This window comes from Callithrix jacchus, chromosome 16 (assembly GCF_049354715.1).
Source record: "Callithrix jacchus isolate 240 chromosome 16, calJac240_pri, whole genome shotgun sequence".
Lineage (NCBI taxonomy): Eukaryota > Metazoa > Chordata > Mammalia > Primates > Cebidae > Callithrix > Callithrix jacchus.
Genome location: NC_133517.1, coordinates 54,539,072 through 54,564,376, shown reverse-complemented (window position 1 = coordinate 54,564,376; position 25,305 = coordinate 54,539,072). Strand labels below are relative to the sequence as shown.

General features: G+C 47.2%; 1 long non-coding RNA gene across 1 annotated transcript in view; it reads right to left on the bottom strand.

Annotated features, from left to right (window-relative positions):
- Window positions 1–5,301: 5,301 nt before the first annotated feature.
- The window catches only part of LOC108588690 (uncharacterized), a 29,687-nt gene continuing 9,683 nt past the window's right edge, over window positions 5,302–25,305 (bottom strand). The window contains exons 2-5 of the long non-coding RNA XR_013528288.1: window positions 12,334–12,375; window positions 7,439–7,514; window positions 5,716–5,943; window positions 5,302–5,470 (exon numbers count right to left, since the gene is read on the bottom strand). This is a non-coding gene — a long non-coding RNA (uncharacterized LOC108588690). The remainder of the gene's footprint in view (window positions 5,471–5,715; window positions 5,944–7,438; window positions 7,515–12,333; window positions 12,376–25,305) is intronic.

Below are 25,305 nucleotides of genomic sequence, written 5' to 3'. Positions count from 1 at the left end.
ACGCCTCGGCTGCGGAAGAGCTCGTGTGAGATGGCGTCATTTATTCCTTCCATGTTCGGTGGAATTCCCTGGCAAAGCCACCTGTGACTGGAGGTCCCACTGTGGGAAACATTTTAATGACAGATCCAGTGTCTTTAACAAATGTATCCAGTGTCTTTAACAAATAACAAATAATTGAGAAGCAGATCCAAGATGGCCGACCACTAACAGCTCAGGACTGTAGCTCCCAGTGAAAGCCCAGAGAACGAGACGACGCCACACTTTTAGAAAAATTTTCGTCACTCACCGATCAGCCGATTCCCAGTGGAGGAGCCCCACAGGTCGCCAGCGCGACTCTTGTGGCCGCCGCAGCGGTTTTGCCGTCTAGGCGCAGCAGCTCTTCATGCAGAGCCAACGGGACTGCTTCCCCTACTGACCGGAGTTTGGAGCTCTGGGAAGTCAGAGCCACTTGTTGCGGACTCAAGAGGGAAGCCAGACCAGAGATTCCCGGGCAGAAGAGCACCATCAGTCTTACCGCTGCTATTTAGGCCGCCACAGTGGGTTGCTCGGATCCCAGCACTGGGAATCAATAAGTCGGACGTCGACTCAGAAAAATAATTAGAAAGGAGGTTCATCTACAATGAAGGGAAAAAAACAGCCTAAGAAGGCCGAGTATACTCAAAATCAGAACCCATCAGCAACAGAACAAGCCCTGATGGAAAAGGACTCATCAGCAACCGAACAAGCCCTGATGGAAAAGGACTCATCAGTAACGGAACAAGCCCTGATGGAAAAGGACTGTGTTCCATTATCTGAAGTAGGCTTTAAAAGGTGGATGATAAGAAACTTCTGGGAGTTAAAGGAACTTGTTCTAACCCAATGTAAAGAAACTAAGAACTTGGAAAAAAGGTTCGATGAAATGTTGAAAAGAATAGACAATATAGAGAGAAATACAAATGAACTTATGGAGTTGAAAAATACAACACGAGAACTTAGTGAAATTTGTACAAGCTTAAACAGCCGAATGGATCAAGCAGAAGAAAGGGTATCAGAGGTCGAAGATCAACTTAATGAAACAAAACAACAAGACAAGAATAGAGAAAAAAGGATAAAAAGGAATGAGCAAAGTCTCCAAGAAATATGGGACTATGTGAAAAGACCTAATATACGCTTGATTGGTGTACCTGAATGTGACGGAGAGAATGAATTCAAGCTGGAAAATACTCTCCAGGACATTATCCAGGAAAATTTTCCTAATTTAGCAAAGCAGGACACTATTCAACCCCAGGCAATAGAGAGAACACCACAAAGATATTCCTCAAGAAGACCAACCCCAAGGCACATAATCGTTAGATTCACCAAGATCGAAACGAAGGAGAAAATATTAAGGGCAGCCAGAGAGAAAGATCAAGTTACCCATAAAGGTAAGCCTGTTAGGCTTACAGCAGATCTCTCAATGGAAACCCTACAAGCTAGAAGAGAGTGGGGGCCAATATTCAATATACTTAATCAACAGAACTTTCATCCCAGAATATCATATCCTGCCAATTTAAGCTTTACATTTCAAGGAAAAATAAAATCTTTCAGGAACAAGCAAGTACTCAGAGATTTTATTACCACCAGGCCTGCTCTACAAGAACTTCTAAAAGAAGCATTATACACAGAAAGGAACAACCAGTATAACCCTTTCTAAAAATACACCAAAAAGTAAAGAGCATTAACATAAAGAAGAATTTTTATAAACGAAAGGACAAAATAGCCAGTTAATATCAAATGGCAGCAACCCTAAATTTAAATTGACCAAATCTCCCAATTAAAAGATACAGACAAAATCTAACGGTATATCCAAAGATATACATAGACTCAAAATTAAGGGTTGGAAAAAAAAATGTACCAACCAAATGGAGAGCAAAAATAAATAAATAAAAAGCAGGAGTTGCAATTTTCACATTTGACAAAATAGATTTCAAAGTTACAAGGATACAAGGGTAAAAGGATTAATGTAATAATAAGAGATCTTAACACCCAGATACATAAGACCCATAATGAGATTTAGATTCAACGAGACAAAAAATTGATAACGATATCCGGGACTGGAACTAAGATCCAGAACAAATAAACTCAATAGAGCTCTCCATTTTAAACATACAAAATATATATTATCCACAAAATCTAACGATATATCTAAAGATATACAAAGACTCAAAACAAGGGGATGGAAAAAAAACTCACCAACCAAATGAAGAGCAAAAATAAATAAATAAAAAGCAGGAGTTGCAATTCTCACATTTAATAAAATAGATTTCAAAGCTACAAGGATGCAAGGGTAAAAGGATTAATGCAACAATAAGAGATCTTAACACCCAGATACATAAGACACATAAAGAGATTTAGAGTCAACGAGACAACAAATTGATAACGATATCCAGGACTTGAACTCAGAGCCAGAACAAATGAACACAATAGAGGTCTCCATTTTAAACACATAAAATATGCATTAACCACTTTAAACACTCAAAATATTGATCGGCCATCATTGAAACCCATTTTAGGAATGAAGTAATATTCCTTTTTCCCTCTTTTTCTTTTTTTTTCCTTCTTTAAAAAAAAAAAAAAAACAAATAACAAATAATTAAATGTCTTTAATAAAGATGTCTTTAACATCTTTCTTCTTATTTTAGTTTTGATAAGTTGTACTTTTCCAGGGATTTTCCCGTCTCATCTAAACTTCCTTTAGCATGTTCCTTGCGACCTAGTTTTAACGTCCACAGGTCTCCAGCGCAGTCCCCTTTCCTTCTCCCGCGCAGGTGCCCCCTTCACTGTGTTTTCGGTCAGCATGATCAGAGATTTACAAGTTTGGGACATTTTCTTTTTTTTCTTTTTTTTTGAGATGGAGTTTCGCTCTTGTCACCCGGGCTGGAGTGCAATGGCGCAATCTCGGCTCACCGCAACCTCCGCCTCCTGGGTTCAGGCAATTCTCCTGCCTCAGCCTCCTGAGTAGCTGGGATTACAGGCACACGCCACCGTGCCCAGCTAATTTTTGTGTTTTTAGTAGAGACGGGGTTTCACCATGTTGACCAGGATGGTCTCGATCTCTTGACCTCCTGATTCACCCGCCTCGGCCTCCCAAAGTGCTGGGATTACAGGTGTGAGCCACCACACCCGGCGGGACATTTTCAAAGAATTGGGAGCTGGCTTTTCTGGCCGTCAGTGGCAGGTGTGTTCTGAAGGTTTCTCCTCCCTGTGGCTCTAGCCCCTCTCTAAGAATGCTGCAGACACCTCTTCTCAGGTCTCCCGAGGAAGAACACTCTCCATTTCTCTTGTTCGAGTCTGTGTTTATTGCACCTGTATCCTTGGAGGGTATTTCCACTAGGAGTCGAGTTTAGCTTGGCAGTGAATCATTTCACTTCGCAATTAAATTCTTTCGCCATTTTGAAGATGCCGTTCCCTTGTGACTCGGCTGTTTGTTACATTTCGACGTGAAAGTCAGGTGTTGGTATGATCGCCGTCCTTTTGAAGGCAATGTGGCTTTTTCTTCTCCCGTTATTAAGTGTCCTGTTCTCCTTGGTTTTCGGCATTTGTACTGTGCTGCGCCTGGGTGCAGGTTTCTGGCATCCGCCCAGCTTGGGTTTGGAACGCTTCTGGGGCCAGCACTTTTTATCTGTTTTATTATTTTATTTATTTTATTATTTATTTACCTCAACATCTTGAGACGTGCCATAAAATCTATCATAACCTGGTGGCAGGATCCAGGAATTCAATCACAGAAAATAGGGAGGGTCCCGTTACTGTGAGGCTAGTGAGAAACGGTGTTTTCAGCTACTGATCCAGCCACACGTGGCCAGGGCCTGGGCACGGCGCTGCCGGTGTGTTGGCCAGTGGTCCACAGCGATCGAGTGAGGCTGGAAGGCTGCATGGAGCAGGAAGCAGGTGCAGCCTGAGGTCATCACGTGGCAGAGTCTGGGGCTAGGTGAGTGGGGAGTGAGAGGACTCTGAGGGTCTGAACAGGGTGGGCAACTGGTGCCAGCTGCAGCCAACAGCTGGCTGTTTCTTTCACTCTCCTGCCTTCCTGTTCAAGATGCTGCAGCCCTGAGCTTGGATGGGTTAAGGAAGCCCTCAGCGGCTGTGATGCACAGAAAATAAAAATTTAGCTTTTAATGCAAGAACTCAAGTGATGGTTTGCTTTTTCTTTCAAATGTTCCTGCTATTATACCTTGGATTTTGTCTATTTTATCTAGTTCCCAATTTATTTCTTTTTTCTTTATTTTTTTTGAGATGGAGTCTTGCTCTGTTGCCCAAGCTGGAATGCAGTGGCACCATCTCGGCTCACCAAAACCTCCACCTCCCTGCCTCAAGCAATTCCCCTGCCTCAGCCTCCCAAGCATCTGGGATTACAGGCAGGCACCACCATGTCCCACTAATTTCTATTTTTACCGGAGATGGGATTTCAGCATGTTGGTGAGACTGGTCTTGAACTCCTGACCTCAGGCAATCTGCTCACCTAAGCCTCCCAAAGTGCTGGGATTACAGGTGTGAGCCACTGCACCAAGCCTCCCCCAGTTTATTCTTTTACATCTCCAATTATTTTAAACTATGCATCACACCACGCCTCTCCAAAGTGCTATTGTTCCAAGGTCTCATGGAGCGAATTCTGCCCTTTGCTGCCTACGAGGGGTTGCCCTCAGTGGGTGTGTTACCTGATGAGTTTTGAAACAGTGAATCCTGAAACTGTCTTCTGGGAGCCATATTTCAGGGGATTCCTTTCCCTTCATATCCAGGTCCCATCCTCTTTCCCTGGGGGCCCCAGGGATGTCACTAAGGCCAGACCACACTTTGCTGTAATGTGTTGGCTCAGCACCTCTGCAGTTAACAGACAGTGTCTGTTCCAGCCCCAAAGCCAGCTGAAGGTCAGGCCACTGTGTGCATCTCAGGCAGGATGTTTTTCTTCCTACCCAGAACCCAGGCTGAGACAGGCAAAATCCCTTTTCATTCCCTGTCCCGCCGGGCAGAGGTTTCTGTTTCCCCCCTGCACAGAGAGCATGGCCCGCCCAGCGTCTTGCCTCCCCCAGGGTCTCAGTTTTATGCACCCCCTCCCCGCCCCGCCGCCCCGTGGCCAGAGCTTGTCCCGGAGACCTGCAGCTAAGCACAGCAGACCCCCGCAGCGCTGCAGCCCCTCAGTTCTGGATCCCAGCGCTCTCTTCGTTGGCGGCGCCAATTCACCCCCCAGAGATTCCCTCTTGCTTGTTGTCAATTCGACGTACTTTTCCAAGAATTCAACTTGGAATTCTTGTAGCTCAAACTTTTGTCAAAAATAAAAGCCTCTTCAAATTCTCTCTTATCTTTTATTTCAAAGGGTATTAAATGATGGTACTCAAGGCTGGGCGTGGTGGCTCCCACCTGTAATCCTGGCACTTTGGGAGGCCAAGGCGGGTGAATCACGAGGTCAGGAGTTTGAGACCAACCTGGCCAACATGGTGAAATTCTGTCTCTACTAAAAAAAAATACACACACACACACACACATATATATATATATAATTAGCTGCGTGTGGGGGTGCACGCCTGTAATCCCAGCTATTTGGGAGGCTGAGGCAGGGGAATTCCTTGAACCCAGGAGATGGAGGTTGCAGTGAGCTGAGATTGCACCATTGCACTCCAGCCTGGGCAACAAGAGTGAAACTCCGTCTCAATCAATCAATCAATCAAAGCAGTACTCAAGATAAAATCTGGAACTTGCCTTAGTCTCTCTGCCCTCTGCTGGTGAGGCCTCACCCTCTGAATTGTTTCAAAAGCCCAAGTTCACCCTGCATGGCCTCTCCCATCTCAGAAGGGACAGGGACAGCATGGTGCTCTCTAGCACTGGCAGCTCCTCCATTCTTCATCCCCAGGGACTGGGGATGAGGACGGGCCGGCCGACTTCCTCCTTTCCCACTTGGGATGCTGAGAGGCGAACTGTCTGCATTCCCTAGGAGAGATTTGACAGGTATGTTAGCATGCAAGGAGGCATGAAGGCGGCAGAGACTCCACATGAATCCCCGTGACTGCAGCTCACGGCTGCTCCCTGCTGGCTGCGTGTGGCCACCGAGGAGGTGTGCCAGCCGGACCCTCTTCCATGGAGTGCATGGAGGAGCCTCCTTGGTTCTCTTGAGCCTGGGGCTTCCTCAGGCTGCTCCCGACAGGGACAGGGCAGGAGAGGGCACTCGGGCTGGCTGTTTTTCTGCCCATGCAAGAGCCCTCGGAGGGCAGCTTTGACTTGAAGGCAACCTGCTGGCTGGCTGAGGCTTTTTCAGGACAGTACTGACGTTGGAAACTCTTTCTATGCAACATCCTTCTCCTGTCCTTCTCTCCAAGAGGACCCAAGCAGGCTGTGAGCCAAGAAAACAGACAGCAAATGGGATTTTGAGACCAGCCAGCCGCAGCCTGCCTGGAGTGGGAGGGCCACCTGGAGTGCAGCAGGGGGCCTATATAGTCCCCGGCTTGAGGCAAGGGCTGGTCACAGAGGGTTCCCTGATGGTGGCCTGAGTGAGCATCCCAGGGAGGACTACACCTTAGCCCGTGTGATGGCTCAGCGGACTGGAGGGTCTTGGGGGCGAATGCCTACAGGGACAGCCGCGTGCTAGCCATCACCAAGTCACAGTAACCCCACAGGGGATGATGAGGACTCCAGGAGGTGCATGAGCAGTCAGGTCAAGGCTGAAGCAAGGGGCCCTGCGGAGGACGGGCAAAGCTGCAGGGAAGCTGTGATGCTCAGCCACGGCAGGTCCAGTCCCTGAGGGGAGACCCAGTGACACAGGAGTGGGCATCAGGCAGTGCCTGCAGACCCCTCAGCCCACATCTGCAGGTGCATCTGTGCAGGTGGCAGTCACCCCACTCTGGGACACACTCCGCCCTTCTGGTCTTGGGGGGTGATGCAGCATGGGTTTTATTATTTCTGATGTGCTGTCTTGACCCAGTTTTGAGCCCCCAGAGGCCGGTCAGTTCCCTCCTTGAGCAACCAGCTAAGTCCAACCCAACCACTTCCTGATCGGCCCCTCATGCTGCCGGGCGGCGGTCGCAGCCGGCTGCTCCCCGTTCCTGGGTGTTTCACGTGGCACTGCACTGCAGCAGCCTTCCTCATTTGGAGCTGTAAGTGACAAAGCACTCTGCCTTTCATCTCTAGAGTGTCAGTGTGCCGTGCCATGCCTTACATCAATAGGACTTTCAGATCCTATGTAACGGATGCCCAGGCCAGCCCCAGGAGGACTAGGCAGGGTGTCCTTCTGCCATCATGCACGGTTGATCCGGGGCGAGGGTCCGGTGGCCAGTGCTGGCTCGTCATCTTGCCATGGATTAAACATTTTCTTAGGCACAATTTTACTGCTTTTGACTCGTTACACGTAGAACTCATTGTTATTATTTCAGTTTCTGTGATAACTGGTGGTTGCCAGCACATAAAACCAGTTTTATGTCCAATCACTTACCCAAAGCATCTTACTGGTTCTGTAGGTTATTAGGTGAACAAAGCCTTTGGATCTTCTCCGTGGGCACCCCTGTCTCCTGCAGGGATGGGGAGAACGTCAGCCCTTCTGGCCTAACGTGCACAGCCTTGACTGCACCTGCCTGCCCTCACCCGCCATGAGACTCCCCAAATGCAGGCTGACTGGTAGCAGCGAGATAGGCACCCCTGGCTTTTTCCTGACTTGAATGCTGATTGTTGCTATTTCGTCAATTAATATGCTATTTGTCCTTTGCATAAAGTAGGTGTGATTTTTTAGGTGCATTATTTTAGTTCCATATTTTATTTTACTTTATTTTTTTGAGACAGAGTCTCACTGTGTCACTCAGGCCGGAGTGCAGTGGCGTGATCTCAGCTCACTGGAACCTCTACCTCCCGGGTTCAAGCGATTCTCCCGCCTCCGCCTCCCGAGTAGCTGGGACTACAGACGTGCACCACCACACCCAGCTAATTTTTGTATTTTTAGTAGATACGGGGTTTCACCATGTTGGCCAGACTGGTCTCGAACTCCTGACCTCAAGTGATCCTCCCACCTCGGCCTCTCAAAGTGCTGGGATTACAGGTGTGAGCCACCACACCCGGCCCCCTTTTATTTTAAGTACAAGATTTTATGAGAAATGGATGCTAAATTTTGTCAAGTACTTTTTTCACGAATCACAACATAATTACATGATGTTTATACTTCAGTGTTTTGATGTAATATATTATATTATACTTCCAAATATTAAGTCATGATGGCATGTTGATCTTTAATAAATGACTGCATGAATTTATGGTATTTTATTTGGATTTTTGCATCCATTTTACTAAATAAATTGGAGTATTTTTTCTATGCTATATCAAAATTTGATATGAAGTTACATTAGCTATAAATGTGAATTGGAAATTTTTTCATCTTTTTCTATTTCCTGGAATATTTTATAAAATACTAGAAGCAACTGTTTCTTACCAATTAGGAAGAAGTCAGCTTGAAAACCGTTTGGTCTTGGCATACTTTGCACTGACAAACGCTGAACGGACTTGCCAATTTCTTCCCTTTTTATTGATTTACCCAAGTTTCCTCTCAAATGTTCAGATTTCTTGCCATAAAAGAGTACATAATATTACATAACTCACTTAATCTTTTTATTTTCTTATAGGCATGTCTGTGTTAAAATATGTTCCTCCTTTCTAGAGGCAGAATCAGCCTTAGAGGCTCGAAGCTCACATCCCACAAATGGAATGTGGCACAGTGACACCGTGTGACTTTAGACAGGAGGTTGCAAGGAGCACTGCAGCTTACGTAGTGCTCTCCGAGATCCCGTGTGGAGGGAGAGGCCACACGCCAGGATACCCAGCGAAGACCTGCAGAGGGTTCCACACACGTGCCGAGAACCCAAGGCCTCCTGCACCACTGTGGCAACGGGTCCTCCAGCCCCCGCTGAGCCTGCAGACCGCTTCACCCCAGACAACATCACTCAGCGGGACCACCTGTGCTGAAGGCCAAAATGACTCCATCTGGGATGCTAAGCCACCACGTGGGCTCCCGATGAACCCTAGTTCTGGGCCCTTAGGTCAAAACAACCTTCACGTTATTATAAACACAGAATCCTGCCCTTAAGCCAATTACTGAGTCAAGGCTGCAGAGCAGGTGACATTCTTGCCTTTTCCTGAGGGGGGGACCAGCCATCCTATGCACCCCTTCTGAAGCTCCTGCTTCCTTCCCCTCTGCTACCTAAGCCCCGGGTCCGAGGGTAGCAATGCGTGGATCTCACGGCTGCCCACACCAGGGCTTCTGTTTCCCACACACAATGGAATGATTTTTTCCTGAGAAACAGGGTTTGCCGGCTGGTCGCTTTGGCCTCTCAGCTCCCTGAGCCTTTGTGGGTAAGTGGCTTAGACCTGCTGGCCACCGAGCACCACCCAGCAGGCGTTTCTGAACGACCCATGGAAACTGTGATCATAAGCCACAGGGCTCCCGAGGGACGTCAGAAACACCCTGCAGCCCCCACCTGGTGCCTTGGGAGGCTCCACCGGAGGAGGTCAGCGCCACATGGAGAAGTCAGCACCCTGTGAACGCCACTCAGGAGACGCCATGTATGCTGTGCAGGTGACAGCCCCACAGAGCTCCAGCCTCGGGGGTCCCCATCTTGGACCTGCAGCCCAGTGACTTCTGAACACTCATATGACACACTCAGAAGAGAATTACCCCAAAGAGCTCTTCCCGGACTCTTGACCCTATAACGTGCCAAAATGTGGCAGCTGTGTTTGGCTGTAAGGTGGGGAACGTGCTGTGTCCACAGAGGCGGGAGCACCTCCTTCCAAACCACAAACCTAGCGTTCGCCACAGAACCCACGCCACCGCCAGGCACTGCTGCAAGCAGTCTGGGAAATGCACTTGGCTTTCTAGTCTCTGCGGGAGGGCAAGGTGCGCCCACAGAGGACAGAACGGATGTGGCGGGGCCAGCGTGGGGACATCCCAGTCCCTGAGTCTCTGCTGAGCCAGCATGCGCAGGTGGGCTAGCCCAGGCAGGGCTCCTTGCTGTCTCGGGGAGAGCTGGCCTTTCCACAGCACTAAGGACTGAACACATGACCCATGCACAGGAGGGCTCTGGAATGGCACCTGTGTGTCTAATTCAAAAACCGTTTCACTTTACACACCCTGTACACAGTGCACCAAGAGCCTGGCTCCCAGGCTCACAGCACATCCGTGCATATGAGGAGCATGTATACACATGCATGCATGCGATGTGCTGTGATGTGTTGTGTGCATGTGCACAAATGTGTGTATTTGTGTCTATGATGTGTGTGCATGTGTGGTGTGTGTGTGGTGTGAATGTGTGCACATGTGGTAGGTGTTCATGTATGTGTAGTGTGTGGGTGTGTGGTAGGTGTGCACGTGTGTGAGGGTGTTCATGTGTGTATAGTGTGTGGGTGTGTGGTAGGTGTTCGTGTGTGTCCGTGTGGCTGTGTGGTAGGTGTGCATATGCGTGGTGTCTATGGGTGTGTGGTAGGTGTGCGTATGTGTGGTGTCTTTGGGTGTGTGGTAGGTGTGTGTGGTCTCTGTGGTAAGTGTGCATGTGTGTGGGTGTGTGATAAGTGAGCATGTGTGTGATGTGTGTGTGCTAGGTGTGCATTTGCAGTGTGTCTGTGTGTTTGGTAAGGATGTATGTGGTGTGTGTTTGGCTTTGGTAGGTCTGCATGCATGTGTGTTTGGAAGATGTGCACTTGTGGTGTATGTCTATGTGTTTGGCAGGTGTGTTTGTGTGTATGTGTTTGGTGTGTGTATGTAAGGAGGGGTTCACAGTGCACTGGCATGGCCTGGTGAAACCCATGTTTGGAATATGGGGTTCCAGGCTGAGTGTGATCTGGGCAGGCCCGCCTCCCACCTCAGCCAGCGGGTCCTGAGACCCCGGTCTCCCTGGATTCTGGCATCATGAAGCCCTTATTAGGGAGACCATCTATGCTCTGTGTGGCTCCCCAGAGGGGCTACACCCGCCAGCCAGTGGGCTTCTTCAGAGCTCAGGACTGGCCCCTGCCAACCCGACCCTGGGACCTGTGGCCCACAGCACCCCTTTCCTAGGCCCCCCACTGTAGCCACACTGGATCCAAGGGAGGTGCCCTGCAGGGCCAATGAGGCTTATCTGGGAAAGGGACTGGGACACGCTGCCTGCGGTTACTGGAGACTTCTCTTTGTGCCTCAGTTTCCCCATCTGAGCAGGCTTCTGGTAGCTGCGCAGTGTGTGTGGAGAGTTTCTGCTGCACTGGGCCTGGGAAACCGGGCAGTGACTCGAGCAGCAGAAGGCAGGAGGCACCCAGGCTGCCCCCAGCCCCAAGGATGAAGCCAGAGTCCCCACTGCTCCATTCCAGGACACTCATGAAGGCATGCTGAGGAAGACTTTTCTTCAGGACCACTCCATCAGTGTGGGCCCCACTGACACACATCTTGCAGTGGGGCAGAGTGTGGGCTCAACTCTGAATATGGCCCCAGCTCGTGCAGATTCTCAGCCAAGGCTCAGGATGAAAACCGCCAAGAGGAGCCTTGGGGGGCGAGGGTTCTGGCTAAACCCTCCTGAGGACTCCTTGAAGACAAGGCCAGGTGATCAGCCAGGAGGTTAGTGATGGGAAAAGTCCCAGGGCCCTCACCCAGTTATGCTTTCGGGAGAGCTGAGGTTGAGCCTGGCGAAGGGTCCTGCCCACAGCCACTGCTGCAACCCTGCATCTTAGCGGGTGGTGCTGGGCCACAGCCCCCAAGGCAGAAGGGGCTGGGCTTGCATGGCTGCCCCCAGGGACTGGACCGCTGCCCTCACTGCCTTCCAGCACATTCTTTCCCGCCCAACCTTCCAAGATGTTTATCTTTCTGTAAACAGGAAAAGAACACGTCAATTGCAACTTTAATCAGCAACACCTGGTCCCTAATGCGAGTCTGTTAGAATGCACACAACAAGGTGGATTCCAAGCGGATCTTCCCAAGTGCAGAACAAAGGCCAGGTGAGATCAGCCATTCCTCGGCCCACCTGAGACCTGACGTCAGCAGGATTAGCTCTCCCTTCCCTCCCGTCGCCCCTGGCAATGTTTGCCCTCAGATCACTGCCGGCCACTCCTTAAAGAAACCAATCTGCCTAAACCCCTGCCCCTCTTCCCACGATCCTTCTCTGGGTTAAAGAACCGTGTTTACCACATGTTCTCACTCATAGGTGGGTGTTGAACGATGAAAACACATGGACACAGGGAGGGGAGCCTCACACACTGGGGTCTGTTGTGGGGGGCAAGGGGAGGGACAGCGGGGAGTGGGGAGGGTGAGGAGGAATAGCATGGGGAGAAATGCCAGGCATAGGTGATGGGGGATGGAGGCGGCAACCCACCTTGCCATGTACGTACCTGTGCAACAATCCTGCATGAACTGCACATGTACCCCAGATCCTAAAGTACAATAAAAGAAAAAAGAAAGAAACATGTTTATACTGAGCCCCCCGCCAAGACCTCTTCAGAGGACTTGGGCCATGGAAGCCTCTAGCCCCACGTTTTTCCCGGCCCCGCCCTCAAGCTGTGGCTCAACAACTTCCAGCTGACAGAGACCCCGTTTAGTCTCCACTCGGCTGATGGCCTTGGGTAGGGGCTGAGAAGCCCCATCGGATGTGAGAGGAATCAGACATTCAGGCTGCAGGTTTTGAGCTAAATCGACTGAGCAGGATTCTTGCTAAAACTGAATATGGAGGAAATGCACAGATAGACCCCCAGCGAGGTTCAGGAGCTTGACTACAGATTGGCCAAGCAAACCATCCTCATCAGGTGCTGGATGCGGTACTGTGGGGAGGGGCAGCCACCTGAAGCATTCAGGGTCTTCCCACGGCCAGAGTGGACCCGGAGGAGCCACCCTGAGCCACAGCAGAGTCCAGCTGGCGTGGGTGGTGGCAAGGAAAAGGGAATGGCAGGGACTCTGTGGCCCAGGAGGCAGGAAGGAAGGGCTGGGGCTCGATGGACCAGAGTCAACAGAGGCTCCTGCCCCAAAGGCAGGGTCCTCTCCCCTCCAATTGGCTGTGTGCCAAGGGTGGCTGGGAAGCAGGCTGGCACTCACCCTGCTGGGACTGAGAAAACAAGCATTTTATCTGAAAAATGTGAGTCCTTTCTATTATCAGGCTCAGAGAGCGCTGACGGGAGAGAGCAGGTGCATCCTGCTACCGCCTTGTCCCGGGAGTGCCACGGCCTGCAGCGATGAATTTGCCTGAGAATGCCGCACTACATGACAGAACCCACACCCTCGAGCTTAACCAGTCCAGCCAGTCACTCAGCAATGTCACTTCTGTGAACCAATCAGAATTCCTGACAAACAGCTTTTAGCAGCCACACCCTGCCCCCCTTGTTGCCTTTAAAAATTCACTTGTAAGGCCGGGCACAATGGCTCACACCTATGATCACAGCACTTTGGGAGGCCAAGGCAGGTGGATCACCTGAGGTCAGGAGTTTGAGACCAGCCTGGCCACCATGATTAAGCCCCCATCTCTACCAAAGTTACAAAAATTAGCCAGGTGTGGTGGCGGGCAACTGTAATCCCAGCTACTTGGGAGGCTGAGGCAGGATAATCGCTTGAACCCAGGAGATGGAGGCTGCAGTGAGCCAAGATCATACTATTGCACTCCAGCTTGAGTGACTGAGCGAGACTCCAACTAAAAAAAAAAAAAAATTCATGGGTAGCTGGGCTCAGTGGCTAATGACTGTGATCCTAGCATTTTGGGAGGCAAAACAGGAGGATCTTTTCAGCTCAGGAGTTTTAAACTGTCCTGGGCAACACAGGAAGACCCTGTCTCTACAAAAAAAAAAAATGTTTTAATTAGCTGGACATGTGGTGCACACATGGAATCCCAGCTACTCAGGGGGCTGAGGTGGAGGATCACTTGAGCCCAGGAGGTCGAGGCTGCAGTGAGCTATGTTGTACAACTGCACTCCAGCCTGGGCAACAGAGTGAGACCCCATCTCAAAAAAAATCCACTGTAGCTGCCGTCAACTGCACTGTAACTATTCAACTCAAGCTTGGCCCAATTGCCAGTCAGAAAACCTGTGACTCCAGGCGGGCTGCCGTGGCTCATGCCTGTGATCCCAGCACTTTGGGAGGCCAAGGCAGGCAGATCACCTGAGGTCAGGAGTTCAAGACCAGCCTGGCCAACATGGTGACACCCCATGTTGAAGTTTTTGTAGAAATCTTTACAAAAATATGAAAATTAGCTGGGTGTAGTGGCACATGCCTGTAATCCTTGAACCCGGGAGGTGGAGGTTACAGTGAGCTGAGGTCACTCCATTGCACTCCAGCCTGGGCAACAGAGCAAGACTCCATTAAAAAAAAAAAAAAAAAAAAAGGCCTGGAATCCATAGAAAGGAATGTCTGGGTTAAGGGATTTCCACACCAAGGTTCTCATGCAGGTAGCAGGTTTCAGGGAAAAGGGAATGTAAAGTTTCCTTAAAAGGTGTTAGTCTCTTAGCTGATTCTCTCTTGGGTCAGGACAAAGGCCTCCGAAAGGGAAGGGGTTTCTCTACGAAATGCAGACATTTCCCACAAGAGGCAGCTTCGCAGGGCTACTTCAAGATACGGCAAAGAAACGTATATGAAGTTAAAATATCTGGTTTCCTTCCTCATCTGTCATGAGATGCTGTACCACAGCCGGGCTGGAAAGGGAGCCAGGTGATACAGGGTTAAATAAAACCCATCTGAGAGACGGCACTGTTTGTAGGGCAGACTCCCCAGGCCCCTTAGGTAGGAACTTGGGCCAAAGAAGAAAAAAGGCCAGAGTTTAGTTCTCAGAACACTGATGTGGGACCCCTGCCCTCAGCCTGCCTGCCCTGTGGGAGCACCACAGACCAGACACACAAGCCAGAAGTGCCTGAGGGTGGAGGCAGCTGGGGGCAGGCCCTGGAGCGGTGGGCAGCCCTCCCAGCCTCCTGACCCAGGCTCGGACAGGTGACCACTGGCAGGCCCAGCTCCAGGCTAGCCCCAGGGACAGAGAGATCAGCACCCCCTCAACAAGAGTCTGAAAGGGTGGCAACACCAACCACTGGTGTGGAGGACCCCAGCATGGCAGAGGGGGCCACAGAGCAGGTGCGTGAGGCTGCTGGGAAGAAAGGACCTTGTGCCAAATGGGAGGTGCTATCTTCTTCAGGTGCATCTGGGTGGGAGGCTCCCACTCTGTGTCTCATCTACCATCAAAAAAGGTAGCCCCAGGTCCGCAGTGTCCAGCCGGCCTCTCTGGGACCTCTCTGTGCAGATAAGACTTTGTAACCACCCAAGGGGCTCTGCCTGCCCGCTGCATAAAGAAAGACCGTGGCATTGCGGTAAGGAAGGAGTTTAGCAGACCGAGGCCGGCCATGCTGCAGAGATGGAGCCACACAAACACCCTCATGCAAAGCTCCCAGGTTAGGGGTTTTCAAAGGCAGTTTCAGGGGAAGCGGTGGGGGAGGCCAGGTAACGGGTGCTTGCTGCTGATTGCTTGGAGCAGAGATGAAATCACGTGAAACCACAGGACTCAAAGCTGAGTCTGAGGGTGGAGTTACTTCTGAGTGAGGTCACAGATGCGGGACTGGCAGGTCCAGCTGGGTCCTGTTGGAGCCATGGTATGTCAGACATGCAAAAACACTGGGAAAGATTTCTCAGAAAGCCAACCTACTATAGTGGTGTTATCTGCAGGAATAACTGGGGAAGTTGCATATCTTATAACCTCCAGAAAAATGACCGACAATCCTTCCTGTCTGTGCCTTAGCAGGACTCAGGCAACCTCTACCTCCCGGGTTCAAGCAATTCTCATGCCTCAGCCTCCTGGGTAGCTGGGATTACAGACACATGCCACCACACCTGGTTACTTTTTTATTTTTTGGTACAGATGGGGTTTCACCATGTTGGCCAGGCTGGTCTTGAACTCCTGACCTCAATCAATCTGCCTGCCTTGGCCTCCCAAAGTGCTGGGATTACAGCTGTGAGCCACCATGCCCAGCCTAGTACCTGTTTTTACTAAAGACAAGTCATAGTAGGACAAATTTATTTAAAACAATTGTGAGTCTTGTTACACTTGCCCTGAGTGTGTACATTGTCAGCAAGAATAGTTATTTGCCATATGGGCCCTTCTTAAAAGGGGCTTTGCCAGAACTTTATTCCATAAGGAATCTCAGATTTGACTTTTTTTAAAGCCTTGAACCCAGCCATGATTTATTGGTGCCAGAAAATGCCTATATAAATTGGGCAACATCCTCTCCTCAAGGTCCCAAGATAATCTGGGGCTCCTGAGCCTGTTAGAAAGTGACATTCTTGGCCGGGCGTGGTGGCTCACGCCTGTAATCCCAGCACTTTGGGAGGCTGAGGCGGGTGGATCACGAGGTCAAGAGATCGAGACCATCCTGGTCAACTTGGTGAGACCCCATCTCTACTGAAAAAATACAAAAAATTAGCTGGGCGTGATGGTGTGCACCTGTAGTCCCAGCTACTCAGGAGGCTGAGGCAGGAGAATTGCCTGAACCCAGGAGGCAGAGGTTGCGGTGAGCCGAGATTGCGCCATTGCACTCCAGCCTGGGTAACAAGAGCAAAACTCCGTCTCAAAAAAAAAAAGATAGAAAGTGACATTCTTTACATACTACAGGCCAGAACTCTGTACAGTGACTGTGTTCACAAAGGATGAGGCCAACTTTATAATCAGCTTTGACTCCTTAAAGCAGTCTGCCTGTAGCTGAAAGCATGTCATTCCACTCAAAGCCTTGGTAAAATAACCAGTATCACCAGTTATGTCCTGCTACAAAAGGAAATGCACTCTTATTGAACTTATGCAAATAACTATACTGCTATAAATTAAGTATACTTGCAAATAGTTTCCAAATTCTAAAGAAATCAGGTAGACAGAAATGTACTTCACAGCTTACTCACAGGAGTGCACTTTACCCAATTATTAAAAGCTGTAAAAAGCTCAAAATAAAAAAAAAAGGTTTTCTAGACTCTGAAAAACAAAAGAATTAGCAGTATTTCAAACAAAAAGCGATGAAAAGATTACTCCAGTCTTCCATTTCTTCAGTCTATGTAATTTACTTCTGTTCTGCTCAGTATTCATGAACACATTAGTTCTCCATGGGAGTCTTGGAAGTTTTTCCTCTATTCTAATGTCACAATCGCCAAAATTACCAGAAACTTGCCTTCAAGAGCACCTGTCAGAGTCCTATAGCTGATTATAAAACCTCCTTGAAAATAAAGTAAAACAATTGTGGATAATGAAATCTCAGAACAGCCCCAGTTAAATTCTGGTCATCTCTGTGGCACATAATAATTTAACATAACAATCCTAATTATTACTGATAACATATACTGAGACATACCAGAATTACAGGAATCTTATCCAATTTTGGAACACCTACTATTAACACATTCATACAAATATAGCCCAAATAAAGCCAAATACCATTTCATACTTGACAATGCTTCCTGTATGATTTTAATATACCAAATAAACCAAATATGCTTCTTTTGGATGTTTATCAGATTTTTTTAAAGGCCAGTCTTAGAATTTGACTTTGGAAAGCTTGTCAGATATCAAAGGTTTGATTAAACACTAAACACTTGATATTACAACATGAAAGTCCAGGTCACTATAAGTAAAGGGGAAATTACTCATTGAGTAATTTCTTGGGAGACTCTGCTTTCCAAATAGGACCCAAAAAAGATGGCATGCGGCCAACTGAGTATCTTCACTTTCCCCTGCCTTTTTTTCCTGCTGTTATTCAAAAGGCAAACAAAAATCTTTCATCCTCTTTTAGTACTACATGAAAATCTTGTCCAAAAAAGAAACCCAAATTTCACCTTTCCATTAGTGTACTATTAACGTTAAATCTACTTCTTAATGAAATCTTACGAACAAGTTCTATCCAATCTTAGTTTGAACATAAGACAAAATTTCCATAAATGTTTTATAACACTTTATAATTTTCTGTTAAACGACAGATCAGCTGTCTAAGAAAGCCCTGTCATTCAAACACGTGGGCCCAGATTCTGGCCCTGCATCAGTGTGCTTTACTTCCAATGTTCAACCTATGAGAAAACGAAATAATCCCCTTTAAATCCCAGCCAACTTGCTCATATCCGCACCACATTCTCTACAAGATCCGCCCTTCACCAACCCTTCACGACTTGCTTCAACCTGCAGTGTGGTCCCTCTTTTAGTTTCCAGCAACCCTTAAAAATCTCTGCACTAGACAAAATTACATTCTGTTTAACAAAAAACGTATTTCCAACACATTCTACTTTCCTTTACACCTTGCATGTCAATCTGTTTCTGCGGTAGTCTCAAGTACGTTACACTGTTAACTCTTAGCAACTTTTATTTTTGGTGACAAGCCTGGTAAGCAAGCAGTTTTCACCATGTATAAGACTGGAGAGCCCAGGACAAGAAGAGAGCTGCAGATAATATCATATGACTCTTCCCAGCCTCAGCAGGGGACCTAGCTAAGCCCATGTGCCGCAGGCCCTCCTAGAATCCAATGGCTATGAAACAGACAAGTCAAATACTTAATAAAAGTCATAGAAGCAGTTTATGGCCTTAAAGCATCCAGCAAACAGAACTAAGCATTCCTAATTTAGACCAAATGTCTACACTTCTAAGACACTCATTTTATTTTAGCAATAATCTTTTAACTGTCTTTATTTTTCAAAGATTATTAGAGTCACATGACCAAAAAGGCATTTATAAAGTTTCTATTTTTCTGACAGTGTTTGATTTAAGCACTTACTTTTCTTCTTCTTAAATAATTTAACTTACATTTTAAGTTCGGGGGTACATGTTTAGGTTTATTATCCAGGTAAACGTGTCACAGGGGTTTGTTGTACAGATGATCTCATCACCCAGGTACTGAGCCTAGTACCCATGACTCATTTTTCCTGACCCTCTCCCTCCTCCCACCCTCCACCCTCCAGCTGGCCCCAGTGTGTGTTGTTCCCTCTGTGTCCGTGTGTCCTCATCATTTAGCTGCCACTTGTAAGTGAGAACACGCAGTATTTGGTTGTCTGTTCCTGCCTAAGTTTGCTAAGGATGATGGCTCCATCCGTGTCCCTGCAAAAGAAATGATCTCATTCTTTTGTGTGGCTGCATAATATTCCATGGTGTACATGTACCGTGTTTTCTTTATCCAGTCTACCACTGATGGGAGTTAGGGTGGATTCCATGTCTTCGCTATTGTGAATAGTGCTGCAGTGAACATACACATGTATCTTTACGACAGAATAATTTACATTCCTTTGGGTGTATACTCGGTAATGGGATTGTTGGGTCGAACACTATTTCTGTTTTTAAGTCCTTCAGGAATCGCCACACTGTTTTCTACAGTGGTTGAACTAATTTACAGTCCCACCAACAGTGTATAAGCATTCCTTTCTCTACAACCTTGTCAGCATCTGATATTTTTCGGCTTTTTAATAATGGCCATTCTGACTAGTGTGAGATGGCATTTCACTGTGATTTTGATTTGCGTTGCTCTAATGACCAGTGATGTTGAGCTTTTTTAAATATGCTTGTTGGCCTCATGTGTGCCTTATTTTGAAAGGTGTCTGTTCATATCCTTTGCCCACTTTTTCATGGGTTGTTTTTTCTTGTAAAGTTGTTTTAGTTCCTTATAGATGCTGGATATTAGACCTTTGTCAAATGCATATTTTGCAAAAACTTTCTCCCATTCTGTACGTTGTGTGTGTACTCAGCTGATAGTTTCTTCTGCTATGCAGAAGCTCTTTAATTTAATTAGGTCCCATTTGTCCATTTTGGCTTTTGTTGCTATTGCTTTAAGTGTCTTCGTCATAAAATCTTTGCCATTTCCCATGTCCGGGATGGTATTGCCTAAGTTGTCTTCCAGGGTTTTTATAGTTTGGGATTTTACATTTAAGACTCTGGTCCATCTTAAGTTAATTTTTGTATGTGGTAAAAGATAGGGGGCCAATTTCATCCTTCCACATATGGCTAGCCAGTTAGCCCAGCACCACTGATCGAATAGGGAGTTCTTTCCCCATTGCTTGTTCTTATTGACTCTGTTGAAGATCAGTTGATTGTAGGTGTGTGGCCCTATTTCTGGGGTCTCTATTCTGTTCCTTTGGTCTATATGTCTGGTTTTGTACCAATATCATGCTGTTTTGGTTACTGTAGTCCTGTAGTATAGTCTGAAGCTGGGTAGCATGATTCCTCCAGCTTTGTTCCCAGCACTTTGGGAGGCTAGTGATTTTTGTAAACTTATTTTGTATCCTGAGACTTTGCTGAAGTTGTTTATCAGCTTAAGGAGCTTCTGGGCCAAGACTATGGGCTTTTCTAGATATAGGATCATGTTGTCTGCAAACAGGGATAGTGTGACCTCCTCTCCTGTTTGGATGCCCTTTTTAATTATTATCTTTTTTTTTTTTTTTTTTGAGACAGGGTCTCACTCTGTCACCCAGGCTGGAGTGCAATGGTGCAATCACAGCTCACTGTAACCTCCACTTCCTGGGCTCAAGTGATCCTCCTGGCTCAGACTCCTGAGGAGCTGGGACTCCAGCTGCAAGTCACCATGCCCAGCTAAGTTTTTGCTTGCGTGTGTGTGTGTGTGTGTGTGTGTGTGTGTGTGTGTGTGTAGCAACAAGGTCTCACTGTGTTGCCCAGGCTGATTTCAAACTCCTGAACTCAAAGAGATCCACATGCTTCAACCCTCAGCTTCCCAAAGGGCTGAGATTACAGGAGTAAGCCACCGTGCCTGGACAGGAAGCCTTTTATTTATTTCTCTTGCCTGATTGCTCTGGCTGGGACTTCCAATACTATGTTGAACAAGAATGGTGAGAGAGAGAATTCTTATCTCATGCTGGTTTTTAAGAGGAATGCTTCCAGCTTTTGCCCATTCAGTATGATGTGGGCTGTGGGTTTACCAGAGATGCCTCTTATTATTTTGAAGTATGTTCCTTCAATGCCCAGTTTATTGAGAGTTTTTAACGTGAAGGGGTATTGAATCTTATGAAAAGCTTTTTCTGAATCTATTGAGGTTTTTGTCTCTAGTTATGTTTATGTGATGAACCACACGTACTGAGTGCATGTCTTCAACCAACTTTTTATCCCAGGGATAAAGCCTACTTGATCGTGATGGACAAGCTTTTTGAGATGCCGCTGGATTCAGTTTGCCAGCATTTTCTTGAGGGCTTTTGTATCGATTTTCACCAGGGATATTGGCCTGAAGATTTTGCTGTTGTTGTGCCTCTGCCAGGTTTTGGTATCAGGATGATGATGGCCTCATAGAATGAGTTGGGCAGAAGACGCTCCTCCTCCAGTTTTTTGAAATAGTTTCAGCCACAATGATACCAGCTCTTCTTTGTACGTCTGATACACTTCAGCTGAGAATCCATCTGCTCCTGGGCTGTTTCTCATTGGTAGGCTATTTATTACTGGTTCCATTTTGGAGCTCGTTATTGGTCTGTTCAGGGATTCAATTTCTTCCTGGAACAGTTTTTTTTGTTTTTCGTTTTTTGTTTTATAGAGTCTTGCTCGGTCACCCAGGCTGCAATCTCAGCTCACTGCAATCTCCGCCTCCCAGGTTCAAGCAATTCTCCTGCCTGAGCCTCCCAAGTAGGTGGGATTACAGGCAGGCATCACCATGCCCAGCTAATTTTTATATTTTTAGTGGAGACGGGGTTTCACCATGTTGGCCAGGCTGGCCTCGAACTCCTTATCTTAAGTGATCCGCCCACCTTGGGCTCCTAAAGTGCTGGGATTATAGGTGTGAGCCTCCACACCTGGCCCTGGCTCAGTCTTGAGAGGGTGTATATGTCCAGGAATGTACCCATTTCTTCCGGATTTTCTAGTTTGTGTGCACGGAGGTGTTCGTAATATTCTCTGATGCTTTACATTTCTATGGGTCAGTGGTAATATCTCCTCTGTCATCTCTAATTGTGTTCATTTGGATCTTCTCTTTTCTTCTGTATGAGTCTTGCTAGTGATCTATCTATTTTATTAACATTTTCAAAAAACCAACTCCTGAATTTGTTGATCTCTCTAATGGTTTTTCGTGTCTCAGAACTTTCATTTCTGCTCTGATTCCGGTTATTTCCTGTATTCTGCCGGCTTTGGGGTTGGTCTTCTCTTGGTTCTCCAGTTCTTTTCGTTGTGATGTTTGGTGGCTAAATGGAGATCTTTCTAACTTTTTGATGTGGGCCTTTGGTGCTATAAATTCCCCTCTTAACACTGTCTCAGCTGTGTCCCAGAGACTCTGGTATGTTGTATCTTTGTTCTTATTAGCTTGAAAACACTTCTTGATTTCTGCCTTAATTTCATTATCTACCCAAAAGTCAATCAGGAGCAGGTTATTCAATTTCCATGTAGTTGCATGTTTTTGAGTGAATTTCTTAGTCCTTTTTTTTCTTTTTTCTTTTTTTTGAAAGGGGTAGAGGGGAGAGGAAAGGGAGCATGAGGAAGGTTCTCTTAGTCTTGGTTTCTAATTTGGTTGTGCTGTGGTCTGAGAGATTGCTTGTTATGATTTCAGTTCTTTTGCATTTGCTGAGGAGTGTTTTTGTCCAATCATGTGACCTATTTTAGAGTACCTGCCATGTGGCAATGAGAAGAATGCACATTCTGTTGTCTGGGGTGGAGAGCTCTGTAGATGTCGATCAGGTCCATTTGATCCAGTGCTGAGTTCAGCTCCTGAATATTTTTGTTAATTTTCTGCCTTGATGATCTGTCTAATATTGTCAGTGGGTTGTTAAAGTCTCCCACTCTTATTGTGTGTGAGTCTAAGTCTCCTTGAAGTGTTTAAGAACTTGCTTTATAAATGGGGGTGCTGCAGTGTTGGGTGCATATATACTTAGGATAGTTAGGTGTTCTTGTTGAATTGAACCCTGTGCCATGATGTAATGCCCCTCTTTGTCTTTTTCAATCTTTGTTGATTTAATGATTGTTTTGTCTGAAATTAGGATTGCAACCCCTGATTTATTGTTTTCCGTTTGCTTGGTAGATTTTTCTCCATCCTTTTATTTTGAGCCTATGGGAGTCACTGCATGTGAAATGGTTCTCTTAAAGACAACATACCAACGGATCTTGGTTCTTTATCCAGCTTGCAACTCTGTGCCTTTTAATTGGGGCATTTAGCCCATTTATATTCATTTTTTTTTTTTTTTTCTATTTTTAATTTTGAGATAGAGTCTTGCTCTGTTGCCCAGGCTGGAGTGCAGTGGTGCGATCTTGGCTCACTGTAGTCTCCACCTCCCAGCTTCTGATGCAGCTGAGAGTACAGGAATGCACCACTATGCCTGGCTAATTTTTGTATTTTTTTAAAATTAGAGATAGGGTTTCATCATATTGGACAGACTGGTCTCGAACTCCTGACCTGGTGATCCGCCCACCTCGGCCTCCCAAAGTGCTGGGATTGCAGGCGTGAGCCACCGTGCCTGGCCAGCCCATTTACGTTCAAGGTTAGTACTGATATATGTGGATTTGGTCCTGCATCACGATGCTAGCTGATTAGAATGCACATCTGTCTGTGGTTGCTTCATAGTGTCACTTGTCTGTGTACTTTGGTACGTTTTTGTAGCAGCTGGTAACAGTCTGTCTTTTCCATATTTAGCGCTTCCTTCAGGAGCTCTTGTGAGGTAGGTCTGCTGGTAACCAATTCCCTCAGCATTTACTTGTCTGAAAAGGATCCTATTTCTCCTTCACTTATGAAGCTTAGTTTGGCTGGATATGAAATTCTGGGTTGGAATTTCTTTAGGAATGTTGACTATTGGCCCCCAGTCTCTTCTGGCTTGTAGGGTTTCTACTGAGAGGTCTGCTGTTAGTCTGATAGGTGTTCCTTTGTAGGTGACCTGGCCTTTCTCTCTGGCTGCCTCTAACATTTTTTTCTTTAATTTCAACCTTGCAGAATTTCATGATTATTTGTCTTGGGGATGATCTTCTCATGGAGTATCTTACTCTGCCTTTCCTGGATTTGAATATCAACCTCTCTAGCTAGGATGGTGAAGTTTTCATGGATATCCTGAAATCTGCTTCCAAGTTGCTTACACTCTCCCAATGTCTTTCAGGGACACCAGTGAGTCATAGATTTGGATTACAGGATTCCGTATTTCTTAGAGGTTGTGTTCACTCCTTTTCATTCTTTTATTCTCCATTCTTGTCTGACAGTCTTATTTCAGAAAGCTAGTCTTTTTTCTTTTTCTTTTTTATTGAGACAGAGTTTCACTCTCGTTACCCAGGCTGGAGTGCAATGGAGCGATCTCGGCTCACCACAACCTCGGCTCACCACAACCTCTGCCTCCTGGGTTCAGGCAATTCTCCTGCCTCAGCCTCCTGAGTAGCTGGGATTACAGGCATGCGCCACCATGCCCAGCTAATTTTTTGTATTTTTTTTTTTTTAGTAGAGACGGGGTTTCACCATGTTGACCAGGATGGTCGTGATCCACCCACCTCGGCCTCCCAAAGTGCTGGGATTACAGGCATGAGCCACCGCGCCCGGCCTTCAGAAAGCTAGTCTTATAGTGTGGTTTTTGGTTCTACCAGGTCAGTTACATTCTTTTCTATACTTGCTGTTTTGTCTGTCCACCCCTGCATCATTTTATTGTGACTCTCAGCTTCCTTGCATTGGATGCACCCCTGAACCTCAACTATCTTTGCCCCTGTCCATGTTCTGAATTCTATTCTGTCACATCAGCCACGTCAGCCTGGCTCACAGCCCTTGTTGGAGAGGCGGGGCAGTCATTTGGCAGAAAGATGGCGTTCTGCCTTGTGCTGTCTGGGTTCTTGCCCTAGTTCTGTCTTGTCTTTTGGGCTGATGTTCCTGTGCTCTTTGAAGTTAACCTTTGGATGATTTTCTTTTCTTCATCCTATTTGATGACCTTGAGAATTTGATTGTAGTATAAGGTGGATTCAGCTGACTGGCTTTGTTTCTGGAAGATTTTAGGGTGCCAAGGCTCAGTTCCCAACTCCTGGGACTGTGTGCTGTAACTCTGGGGGACTTGTATCAGGCCCCAACTTTGTTCTCTGGCTCCCGGAGGTTAGGAATCAACTGCACTGAGGGACCGAGGTGCTCCTGGATACCAGTCACTACACTCTGATAGGCGGTGCCAGCCAACACATTTTGTAGTGCAGTGGGAGCATGATCCATTCCTGTTTGCACGTGCCAGCAGCTGTGGTGGCAGCAGCACAGGGTGCACACTCATTGGCTGCAGCAGGGTGCTACCAGGGGCTGGGTGCCTGCTTCCAAGCAGGTTCACCACAGTGGCAGAAGCAAGCACCCGGGGAGCAGGTGGTAGTGTTGGCATGGAGGGGGGCACTGGTAGGCCTAGGCCTATGGCATTCTTTGTGCCCCACAGGCAGGGGTGGTCACTCTGGGCAGGGCGGGGCCACT